Source organism: Lemur catta, chromosome 3 (genome assembly GCF_020740605.2).
Source record: "Lemur catta isolate mLemCat1 chromosome 3, mLemCat1.pri, whole genome shotgun sequence".
In the NCBI taxonomy this organism is placed as follows: domain Eukaryota; kingdom Metazoa; phylum Chordata; class Mammalia; order Primates; family Lemuridae; genus Lemur; species Lemur catta.
Window position 1 is genome coordinate 74,656,504 of NC_059130.1, and position 11,845 is coordinate 74,668,348.

Here is an 11,845-nt window from a genome sequence, read left to right on the forward strand (position 1 = left end):
CACACCACCATGTAGTATTTCCAGTGTAGAGATACAGTATGGTAAATAACCTCGTCTTAGTTCAAGCTGCTATAACAAAGTACCATAGACCGGGAGGCTTAGAAACAACAGACATTTTTTTCTCACAGTTCTGGTGGCTTGAAGTCCAAGATCAGGGCGACAGCATGGTCAGGTTCTGGTGGGGGCCTTCTTCCAGGCTGCAGACTGCTGATATCTCCTCGTGTCCCCACACGGCGGAAGGAGCACTAGCGGGCACTCTGGCTTCTTTCCACAAGGGCACCAGTCCCATCCGTAAGGGCTCCACGTTCATGACCTAATGACCTCCCAAAGGCCCCACTTGCAAATATTATCACATTGGGGATTAGATTTCAACACGAATTTTTGGGAAGACACAAACATTCAGTCCGTAGAAACACCATAAGCATAGATAACAGAAAAATATAACAAAATAATTAGAAAGTGAAAAAAAAGTTTTTTGATTCCCAGTACCTAGTGCATTACCTGGCTAGAGCAAATGCTCTTGGCGAATTCTATGAAAAAGTAACACTGATCAATGGACAAGCAGCAAGCAGCAAGGCTAGTCATTCAAAACTAGCATGACACCAACAAAAATTACTAATTTGTTCTACTATATCAGAAAGATCTAGATTTAGAACATATTTTATCCATTTAAGAAATACTTGTTGGACACTTGCTAAATGCCAGGCGTTCCACTAGGTGCTGGAAAGACATCACTAAAGGAGAAGACTCCGTCCCTAACTTCATGGAGCTTACATGCTAGTAGAGAAAATGTCGCGCAAATCGTGCATCAAAGGACGGCTGCTGCGATCAGCAGTGCAGAGAAGCACAGCGCTGTGCAGTGCAGAGTTGGTGCTGGTCTGGTCTCAGGGGCTACGGAAGGTTTTCCTGTGGGAGGGACATCTGAGCTGGAATCTAAAAGATGAATGGGGATTAGCCAGACAAACAGAAAACAGCCCCTGCGATAACAGGAAGGAGCTCCATCATCTATGAGTCTAAGGAACCAGAGAAGTCCTGTGTGGCAAGAGCACGGGAGGACAGAGAAAGCGGGCAGCGTGATGCTGGGTGACACTGGGTGATGCTGAGTGACATTAGGTGACACTGGGTGATGCTGGGTAACACTGGGTGGTACCAGGTGATGCTGATGACACTGAGTGATGCTAGGTGACATTGGGTGATGCTGGGTGACATCAGGTGGCACTGGGTGATGCCAGGTGACACCTGGTGACACTAGGTGATGCCAGGTGATGGTGGGTGACATTGGGAGATGCTGGGTGACATCGGGTGATGCTGAGTGACATCAGGTGGCACTGGGTGATGCCAGGGGATGTTGAGTGAAGCTGCTGAGGAGTGTGTGCCTAGGTCATGCAAAGCACTGTGAACTGTGACAAAGGATCTGAATTTTTTAATACAAGAAATGGGAAACCATTGATAGTGTTTAAGCAGAAGAGTGACATAATCACATTTGAGTTTTTAAAAATCCTCTTTGGCTGCTGTGGGTAAAACAGATTAGAGAACAGCAAGAATAGATGTGGGGGACATGGGTGTACGCATGTGCCCGAACTCATCATTTGTATACTTTAAATATGTGCCATTTTTTTGTATATCAATTATACCTCAACATAGCTGTGAGGAGGAGAAGGAAGGGGAGAAGGAGGAGAGGAAAAAGAAGAGGAAGAAGAAAAAGAATAAAAGGAAGGGGAAGCAGCAGCCGGGGAAATGGGCTTGGAGAGACAGTGGGGGATCCCAGGGCTGGGGCCAGGCAGGGCAAGTGTGTGGGCCGGCAGGTGCGTCCCAGTGCCTATCTGAAGCCACCCACCTGCAGTTGGCATGCTCAGCCTCATGGAGTCCGGATGCCGGCGTCACTCTCACTCCACACTCATTGGGATGATACAAGAAAAGTAGATTTTAGATATTGAGACAGTCATTCCTAGGAAGACTTCTTGCAGGGCCTGCCTCTGGCTTGGAGAGGCCACGTAGGGAATTATTCTAGCAAAAGGACACATCAGGCTTGCGGGGTTGGGACACGTACACCCAGCTTTCCAAATCAAGGGCTGAGAACCAGAGCATCCTGGCGACATTCTCCAGCAGTCTGTTGAATTTGTTGTTGCAGAGACTGAATAGAGCAAGTACAGTGTTAACCTTCCCCCCTAAACGTCGCTGTGGGGGAACCAGTTAGAGGGTTTAGTAGGAGTCCAGGCAGGAGACCAGGCTGTCTTGGAGCAGGGCACTGGTGGCGAAAATGCAGAACAGCAGGCAGAAGTGACAGCTCTTCAGGAGGTGTTGGATTGGCAGGCCCTGATGCTTCTCCAGTCACATAGTGGGGTGGAGTGCAGGGGAGGTGACAGGGAGAGGAGGTGTGGATGATGACACATCCCAATGTCTTCCTTGAGTGGCTGGGTGGCAGGTGGTGTCACCCTCTGGATAGGGAGCCCTGGAGGAGGCAGCTGATGAATTCGTTTTACACATGCCGAGTCTGCGACGCAAGGCCAACAGCCAGATGGCAATGCCAAGTAGGTGGTTGGACACATGGGTCTGGGCTCAGAAGACAGATCGGAAATGGAGATGTAAACGTGGGAGTTGTCATAAGATAGGTGGCGTTGAGAGCCATGGGAGTGGACGAGATCGCTGAGGCAGACACAAGAGTGGAAAGAGAAAGTTAAGCCCGACGGGAGCCGGTTTACAACACCATCATCAACAACCACAAAGGCTCAGGAACAATGCAGGGGGATCCATGTGCCCAGCACTGATTCTTCTGAATAGGGCGTGGGGCCCACGGGATCAGCAGTACATGAGGGCCGGCCGAGCAAGTTGGCAAGGCAGCCTGGGGAGGGAGAACTGCGCAGGTCAGTTCTCAAGCCGAGCACTACTGGAACCCTGAGCATCTCTTGGGTAAAAGGCTTCACGCAAGTCTCCCTCCTGTCCTCCTCCTTGCCATTTTTGCAGCTTTGAAATGCTGTACACCCACACAGTTGACTCCAAAAGCTGAGGAAATCTAATTTCTTGGATAGTACAGGGAGTCTAGGCTTTGAATGCCGATGCTTGCACAGAAGAGCTGGCCCAGGAAATCAAGTTCGTTCAACACGAGCTCGCCAACAGTCAGCACACCATCCAACCTCTCAGCCAGCTGTCGCGTCTCATAAATCCTCAGGGCATTTATTAACAGCTATTTATCTATAATATTTATTTATTTATTTTTGAGACAGAGTCTTGCTCTGTTGCTCGGGTAGTGGCATCATCACAGCTCACTGCAACCTCAGACTCCTGGGCTCAAGCGATCCTCCTGCCTCAGCCTCCTGAGTAGCTGGGACTACCAGGCGGGCACCACCATGCCCAGCTAATTTTTCTATTTTTTGTAGAGACAAGTTCTCACTCTTGCTCAGGCTGGTGTCAAAGTCCTGGCCTCAAGCAGCCTCCGAAAGTGCTTAGGATTAACAGGAGTGAGCCGTGGCGCCCGGCCTCTATTTGTCAACTTAATAGCACAGAACCAAGGAGGAGCCAGATTCTAGACTGAGGCTGACAGGTTTACCCAAGGCATGACTCAGGTGCCTTTTCCCTGCAAGCTCCCTAATAAAATGCATGGCCAACTGAAACCTGTAAATGTTGTAAGAGGATCAGCTTGTGCCTTAGCGTGGCAGCCTCTAGAAAGTAAATTGCAAGAATTTTTATATATCTATATAAATATACATGTATACATTCATATCCATATGCATACACATATACGTATCTATGTAGATATGTAGATGTATACAAATAATTTTTGTAAATGAGGAAAGCATTAGTGGGAGTGAAGTTCTAAATTCTAAGTCTGCCCTACAACTGATCCTCCTTTGCACAGTGTATTGTATGTGTGCTGCGTGTATGTGTGTGTGTGTGTATGTGCATACACATCCAAAGAAGCAAAATATGTTTTAAGCAATAACAAAGATGTGGCAAAGTATCTTTTTTCCTCTAAGGATAAAGGCACTTGGCTCAGCTCCTGGTACACTTACTGTAGAGGAACAAGGCTTTCTGAAGAAGATGGCATCTGCTACTTTGTTATGGCAGCCCTAGCAAACTCATACAGCCTCCAGCATGTCAGTGACTTCATCTTTTTAGATCTGTTACCCACACGAAACTATAAGCCTCTCAAAAGCAGAGACTGCCTTACTCATCTTTGTACTTCATCTAACAACTCCTAAACGTTTGTTGAATGAATCAGTGATTGCTGTGCCTCCCCCAGTTTCCTGGATCTACTCTCAGGAGCAGCACCTGATGGTGGAACGTGCCTTGGGCTCAACTAGAAGGTGGCCTGGGGTTCCTGCAGCTGGGGAGTAGGGCGGGATGGCATTCCGGGTGGAAAGGACAGCTTAGCAGAGGTGAGAAAACTAGCGTGGATCTTTAGAAACAAGGTCCCTAGAGCATCAGATACACCTGGGGAGGTGATGGAAGATAATGGAAAAGCAGGTTGGGGCAGAATCACATCACGGAGGGTCTGGAATTTTGGGTGAAGTAATTTGGACTTCATCTGTAGGAAATGGGCAGTGGGAGACATTTGAAAAGTTTTCAACAGCAGCGTAATGTGATCAAGGTCATGCTTCAGGAGAGCTAACCTGCTCACAAGATGGAGAGAAATTGGAAATGGAAAACACAGGAGGCCGTAATACGAGGCTAGGCCAGAATTTAAAATAGTGATGTTGATGGATCTCTATTGACGTAGAAAACACTTATAATAAATTTTGAAGTGTATTTTTAATAATAAATTATGAAGCTCAAGTCAATTGCAAATTGATATGTATTATATTAATATAACCTCATTTTTATAAATGTAAATATACACACATACCTACCTGCAGAGAGAAAGTCTGTAAGTAATACAACTAAATATAAACTGGTTATTTCTGGTTGGTAGGATTATGGATGACTTTTACTTTTCATTTAATTTCATGTATTTTATATTGTTTTCTACGATGTACATTTTCTTGTGTTTAAAAAAAGGAAGAGGAAGAGGGAGATGGAATCTGCCTCGATCTACCAAAAAGTCCACCAACGTATTTTCTTAAATGAAAGAATTATCTGCCTTGGAGTTGGATTGTGGCTCTTCCCCCATTTAATGGCCTGGACTATAGGTCACCGTGACCTGAGCAAGGGAGGCAGCCGCCAGAACGGGAAGGACACGATTTCTTCCTTCCTGGGTTGCTGAGCACAGTCACCCGAGCCACCTGAGAACGACACAGTCTGGCTCGGGTGAAGAATGCCAACAGCTGGGAATCTGGCCTTAAAACTGGGCCACTCCAAGCTGAGAACATTTTATTACCAGAAGAGTTCTGGTAAGAGGGTAATTGAGACCAACTGTACCATTTAACAGCAGTGAAAAAAACGGGACTGTGCATGTTAAAAGCCTCTGTAAAGTCAAAAGCACTTTCTAGTTTGGTGGTGGTTAACCCAGACAGTGTCAGAATCACCCCACACACCCCGACCCCACCCGACTCAATGACTCTCGTTCATTCACAGCAAATAACGTCTCAAGCTCTTACAGTGTGCCGGGCACTGTTCTGGGTGTGGGAGCCCAGCAATGACCCAGATAGCTGCTGGGTCACACTTACTCGATTTCATTTCCTGGAAGATGACTGCCATGCTTTCTTCTTCCTTCAGATTCTCCTGCTTGGCTCCTTCGGGCTTCTAGAATGTGACCTTCACAACAGCTGGGATTTTTATTGGCTGTTTTCTCTGCTGTGTGCAGGACCCAGGCCCTTAGTAAATTCTCGGCAGATAATTGTTGAACAAACGGCCTTCACATGTGCTATGTCCTCTATGGGGAACATGCATCCCTACTTTTTTGCCTGGCTTATTCCTATGAGTCTCTCTTTGCTCAGCCCAAAAATCACTTTCTCTGAGAAGCTTTCTGGGATTAGCCAGGTGCCCCTGTTAATTATTCTCTTGCTGTTCTGTGCTGCTCCTTGGAGCATGTACCTCCAGTGCAATTACAGTTACTTGCTCTGTCTCTCCTGTTAGTTTTTAAACCCGATGAGGGCTGGGACCAGGCTGGTCTGGCTTCCTGCTCTATCCCCAGTTCCTAGCCCAGAGCCTGACCCAGGGCAGTCACTCAATGAGTGGTTGTTGAGTGACTGACTGAGGGAATGCGTTCTAATACAATTCGATGACCACTGAATTCTAGCTGAAAATGGGGTCGTTGTCCTTGCTGTGGTTACATGATCATGGACAGCCAGCAGCAGGGCAGGTGACGGCAGCCACGCTGATCCCGAGGCACGTTCCCCCACGGGGTGCTGTTTCTGGGAGCAGATTCAGGAACCTGCAGGATGCACTGCAATCAATGAATCATTCAATAAACATTTACAAGTTGTTGGATCAGATACAAAGATGAGTAAGGCAGTCTCTGCTTTTGGGGGGCTCATAGCTTAATGGGGGTAATAGACCTGAAAGGGTAAAGTCACTGACATGCTGCAGGCGGTATCAGTTTTCTAGGGCTGCCATAAGAAAGTACCGCAAACTGAATGGCTCAGAACAACAGGAAGTTATTGTCTCATAGTTCTGGAGGCTAGAAGTCCAAGGTCAAGAGAAGGGCCACGGTCCCTCTGGAGGGGCTAAGGAAGGACCTGTTCCAGGCCTCTCTCCTCGCTCTGGGAGTTCCTTGGCTCGTGGAACAGAACTCCGATCTTCACACGGCCTTCTCCCTGCGTGTGCTTTTCTGTGTCCAGATTTTCCTCTTTTTATAAGGGCACCAGTCGTATTGGGTTAGAGCCCATCCTAACGACCTCATTTTAACTCAATTACCTTCGTAACGACCCTGTCTCCAAATAAGGTCACATTCTGAGGCACCGGGGCTTAGGATTTGGGGAGCACACAATTCCAACCCAGAACAGAGGCATTCTGAGCGAGGCCTGCATGTGATTCAGTGTGGCAGCCAGAGAAAATAGTCCACTCCAACGGAGGTGGGTGAAGAAAGGAGTCTCAGAGCAGGGAAACCTTGGGCGGAGCCTTGAACAGCGAATAGCATTTTCCAAGCAGCCCAGGATGGAGGAGGGGGAAGGTATAGGTGTGGAGGTGTTGGGATAAGGCGGGCAGGAACCAGGTCATAAAACATTTGGTGACACCAAAGCATTGATCCTGAATGTCCCCCAATTCCTCAAGCCTTCTGGAACCATCCTTTCATTCAATATTCGAATGGAAAAAGCTGTCACCACCATACCAATAACAGTGGGGAGCCTAGTAGCTCTGAGGATTTGGTGTGGTTCTGCTGGTAGTATGAGTCTCCCCGGGCCTCTGGGCACTGTGGCCCTGGTCCCCCGTCACTCACTGCTGCTCTCAGCTCTGCTCTGCCATCAGTGCTCTGCATCTTCCTTTCTGGGCATCAATTCATTTTCCTCCATATCCCAGCTAGCACCACTAGCACCCTACTGTGGGCACAGGCAGCTCACACTGCAGGCTTGGGAGAGCCCAAGAAGGCCACCGCTCACATAGGGAACAGCTCACTCCCAAACACTAGCTCTGGTGGCCCCAACTTGTTTGGGCGCCTCCTCTAAGGGAAGGTTCTTACCAGCCGACTTTATCTTCTTAGGCCCCTGTGACCACCACCTCCTCTGGCTCATCATTAGAGTCTCCTGGAGGCTCTTAAAAAGACCAAGGCCCAGGACCCACCTCAAGACATTTCAGTGTGAATCTGTGGAATTGGGGCCAGATGAGCATGTATTTGAAAGCTCCGGGGTAGTTCTAGAGAACACTGCTCTGAGGCTGGCCCTTCCTCACACCTCCCTGTCCCCACTGTACTGGCAGCCAAGGAAAGGTCTCGTTCCCGGTCACCTTGTTGTGCAGAGCAGCGTCTCTCTCTCTCTCTCTCTCTCCCTCTGTCATCCTCTCACTTATCCAGGCCTATGCGTATTAGGCCAGACCTTCTCAAAAAAAATATGGTAATAAATAAAGTTGATTACAATATTTTCCCAAATAACAGAACTCTTTTTCTCAGAAATGAATTAATAAATTGTGTCTCTCCTCAAAGAAGGAAAAATTGCAACTCTCAGCTTTTGTTTTAAATACCATGTTTCAGCCACTTTTAAGACTGGAATATTTTCTACATTTTAATCTATCTGAAATTGGCTGTCTGATCATCAATGGGGTATCATAGTTTACTTGACAGTGTTTTTTTTATCACTTTGAATAATAATGCACCTTACGGTTGTAAGGGGATTCGATGTGATGAAATAGTACAGCGATAATCTTTTCATTTTTCTCGCCACAAGGGCAAGTCTTGCCAAGGAGTTTGGACTTTATGCTCGAGGTAGTAAGGAGCCATCAGAGGATTTTAAGGGAAGCAGTGACATGGCAAAGTTTTGCTTCCAGGAACCTCTTTGTCCCATGCCAACAGGAATTAGGCAGAGATGCTCCCCAGCTGAACTGGAATAACCTGCTTAGAGGTGAAGGGATCCAAACTTGGTTCCTTTGGGGCATGAAGGATTCCAGTTCCCTGTGTTAAGGTCCACATGTCACTGTGGTTCAAAGCCCAGCTCTCTCCCAAGAGACCCCAGGAGGTAGCATTCATTGCCTTGATGAATTCTCCACCTACAGGGCCTGCTCTCTTGCTGGCCAGATTTGTTGGCATCTCCACCTGGTCCGTCTTGTCCAGGCAGCCAGGCATTAACCAAGCATACCCAAGAGGCTGTTATGTGACCTACAGGAGGCCCATTCATTAATTTACAAAGAGAAGGAAAGCTGGCAAGCAGACAGCACACTCTAGTAAGGAGATCAGACCATTCCCTCCCTGAAGGCAAATGACTCGAGAAGCCAAGTTATAACCAGAAAGCCAATTTATTCATTTAGGAGGAGAAATCAACTTTTAAGAGTACTGGAAGCTCATGTAGGCCGGGGCGGCTTGTTCTTTCCCTGTTGAAAAATGAATACTCAAGAACCACATTATCCAGAAGAGCAAGCAAAGAGTCAGGGCAAGGGTCGAACAGAAGACATATCTCTCAGCTGGATTGCTCAAGGTGCTCTCTGCCACGACAGGTGCTGCTTTGCTCAGCAAACCTCACTGCTGGCGGCTGCAGGCCAAGCTGTCCTCTTGACCGGACACTGGATGGACAGACATTGCCAGCATTCGCCCCCTAGACATGTCATTTTCTAAGCTTCCAAGGGTGGCCACTTTCCTTCTCTTGCAGTGTGGCCCCCTGCCCCCAAAGTAATTGGGGCTCGGTATACTCCCTTATTACCACAATGAAATCCAGTCTCATCTGTTCAAGAACACATTGGAACACATCTCTTAGACTTTTTCCCCACAAATGGCTTATCCCAACCAGAGTATGTGCATTTTATTGTTTAACCCCTTACAACCTTATTTACAAGTTCTTCGGGACTCCAGGTCATCATTTCCTTGGGACAGCAACAGGAGGAAATGACCTTTTTAATAAGGCACTTAATTCCACCTTTGACACGGTAGGCATGGAAATCCTTCTTTCCCCCCGGGTTGGAGTAACCTGCAGGGCTGGTCTCCGGGGCCCTGTGCATTAAGCTGGATTTAGGCCTGTGAGGAGAGGAAGACAAGAGCCAGAAGCCCAGGAAGGTCTCATTAGTAGCCTCAGACCATGCGTGTCTTTGGTTGGGTCTGTGTCGTAGGGTCATCCTAGCAGAGGGTTGGGAACAGCGACCCTGAAGCCACAGAGAGCTGAGTTCCAGTCCCAGCTTTGCTGAAGATACAGCACTCAACCTCTCTGGGCCTTATCTTTAAAAGGGGATTATAATACCTCGATCTCCTAGGTGGATGAAATAATGCAATAATGCACAATGCTCGGTACACAGTAATCCTTATTCCTTCCTCTTCCCCTTCTCAATTTTTCTCATTATAAGGAATTGGTCCACAAAAGCCTCAGCTCTCTAGAAAAATGTTCCCCTCGCCCACTCACCTAGGCATTTTAAAGACAGTGAGAGAGGACTAGCAGTTAAATCTTTTTTTTTTTTAACAATGTCTTCACACACCAAAATATTCACATTTATGTATTCCCTTCTAAGAAATGGTGAGTCTAGAAGAAGGATGATTGGCCATGAGCAGACCCTTGTTGAAGCTGGATGGTGGGTACAAGGGAGTTCATTGCATTATTCTCTGTACTTCGGGATATAGTTGACATTTTCCACACGAAAAATATTTTTGAGAGGAAAAAACTTCTTAATGATAAGCTATTCGTACTATAAGCCAGACACTGGCCTAGGAGAAAGGGTTTAAAGGAAGAATAAGTTCAGTCCTGCCCTTGAGACATTTAGCTCTGTGGGAGAGGCGGCCGTGTTAACCGTGGTTTACGCCAAGCTCGCGTGTCCGGCCCTGACGGAACGGCGGGGCTGTCCGGTAGCCACGACGGTGGCGCCCCCGTGTGGCAAAAGTGCGAACACTGTCTGCAAGTCACTCGACCTGCCAGCCTTGAACTTAAGCCGCTCCACTAATTTATAATTGGAGAAGCTTCTCATTTCTTCAACATTTGCACATAAACGAGACTTGATTAGTATGTTTCTACCGTACTGTTTAAAATCTGCAGCTTAACTTAAATTTGCATAAAACCTGGCTGCTGAATTGTGATGATCCTTTGACTTCTGTGACAGGGTCCTTTCCTCACTGTTTCTCTTTCCCCAGTGGAGTATGAGGGAGGGAGGATAGCAAGGAAGACGGGAAGGAAGGAAAGGGATTAGGCAGAAAGACTGCCTGCTCTTTGCCCACCCCCCACCCCCTTGCCAAAGGTATGTCCCAGGAGGTTTGACATTAGCGATCACCTCTGCTGTGCAGATGGTACAAATGCAGTTAAACCCTGCTGCTGACTACCTTCCCCATCTTTGGCTTGTCATTTCACTTTTCAGAACCTTCATTCCCCCATCTATAATATAGGCGTAGCAGTTCCAGCCTGACCTCCTAGGGGTCATAGAAGGGTTACACTAGATAACGCAGGGGCAAGGCCTTTGCACACTGTAAAGCTGTGGACACACATTAGGGGTGTTATTAGGCCCCAGTGACCTGGAGCCACAGCCTGGCACTTCCTTGTGACTCACCAGCCTTTTACATGAGCCCGCCTCACTACGCGGCCCTGAGGAGTGCTGAGCTAATGTTTGCAAACCACTTTAAAGAGGAGAGGGCTTGGATCATTTCCGGTTACATGACCTCTGCAAGAGTACAAAGAAGAGCAAATATGGACTTTTCCTTTTAATTTTCTTTCAAAAAGAGAGACAGCTAGCTTCATCATTAGTCCGCACCTCAGGGTTTGAATCAGTCACGTGAGTACAGAAGAGCTTTTCTGGGGATAGGGTCATTAAAAATATTATTATTGATATTTTTTTACTTTTTTATTTTGTTTTTTTAATTTTTTTTATTTCAGGATATTATGGGGGTACCAACTGGATGGTGAGTACATGTGGCGCTTGTTTTTCCATTCTTGGGATACTTCACTTAGTAGAATGGGCTCCTGCTGTATCCAGGATAAGAGGTGCTTGATCACCATTGTTTTTTGTGGCTGAGTAAAACTCCGTGGTGTACATATACCACATTTTATTAATCCATTCATGTATTGATGAGCACTTGGATTGTTTCCACATCTTTGCAATTGTGAATTGTGCTGCTATAGTATTGATCTTTTTTTAGTGGAAAAAAGCAATGTATGCTTGTTAAAAATGCAAATGATTTATCCGTATAGAAAATAAAAGGTAAAGACCCCATTTTTTCCAAATATCACTCCATCCTTTCTCCAGAGGTAGCCACTGTTAAGACTATGGGGGCATAGCCTTCCAGCTTTTACGTAGAAAGATAAATGGATAGAATGGATAGATCTTTCTGTGCATTCTGCTCTGCAATTTTTTTTTT

General features: G+C 46.8%; 1 long non-coding RNA gene across 1 annotated transcript; it reads right to left on the bottom strand.

Annotated features, from left to right (window-relative positions):
* Positions 1-401: 401 nt before the first annotated feature.
* On the bottom strand, positions 402-5,858 carry LOC123635539. The gene is made up of 3 exons (XR_006734156.1): positions 5,604-5,858; positions 1,838-2,646; positions 402-933 (listed from the first exon to the last, which is right to left on the bottom strand). It is a non-coding gene; the product is annotated as an uncharacterized LOC123635539 (long non-coding RNA).
* Between the last annotated feature and the right edge of the window lie 5,987 nt (positions 5,859-11,845).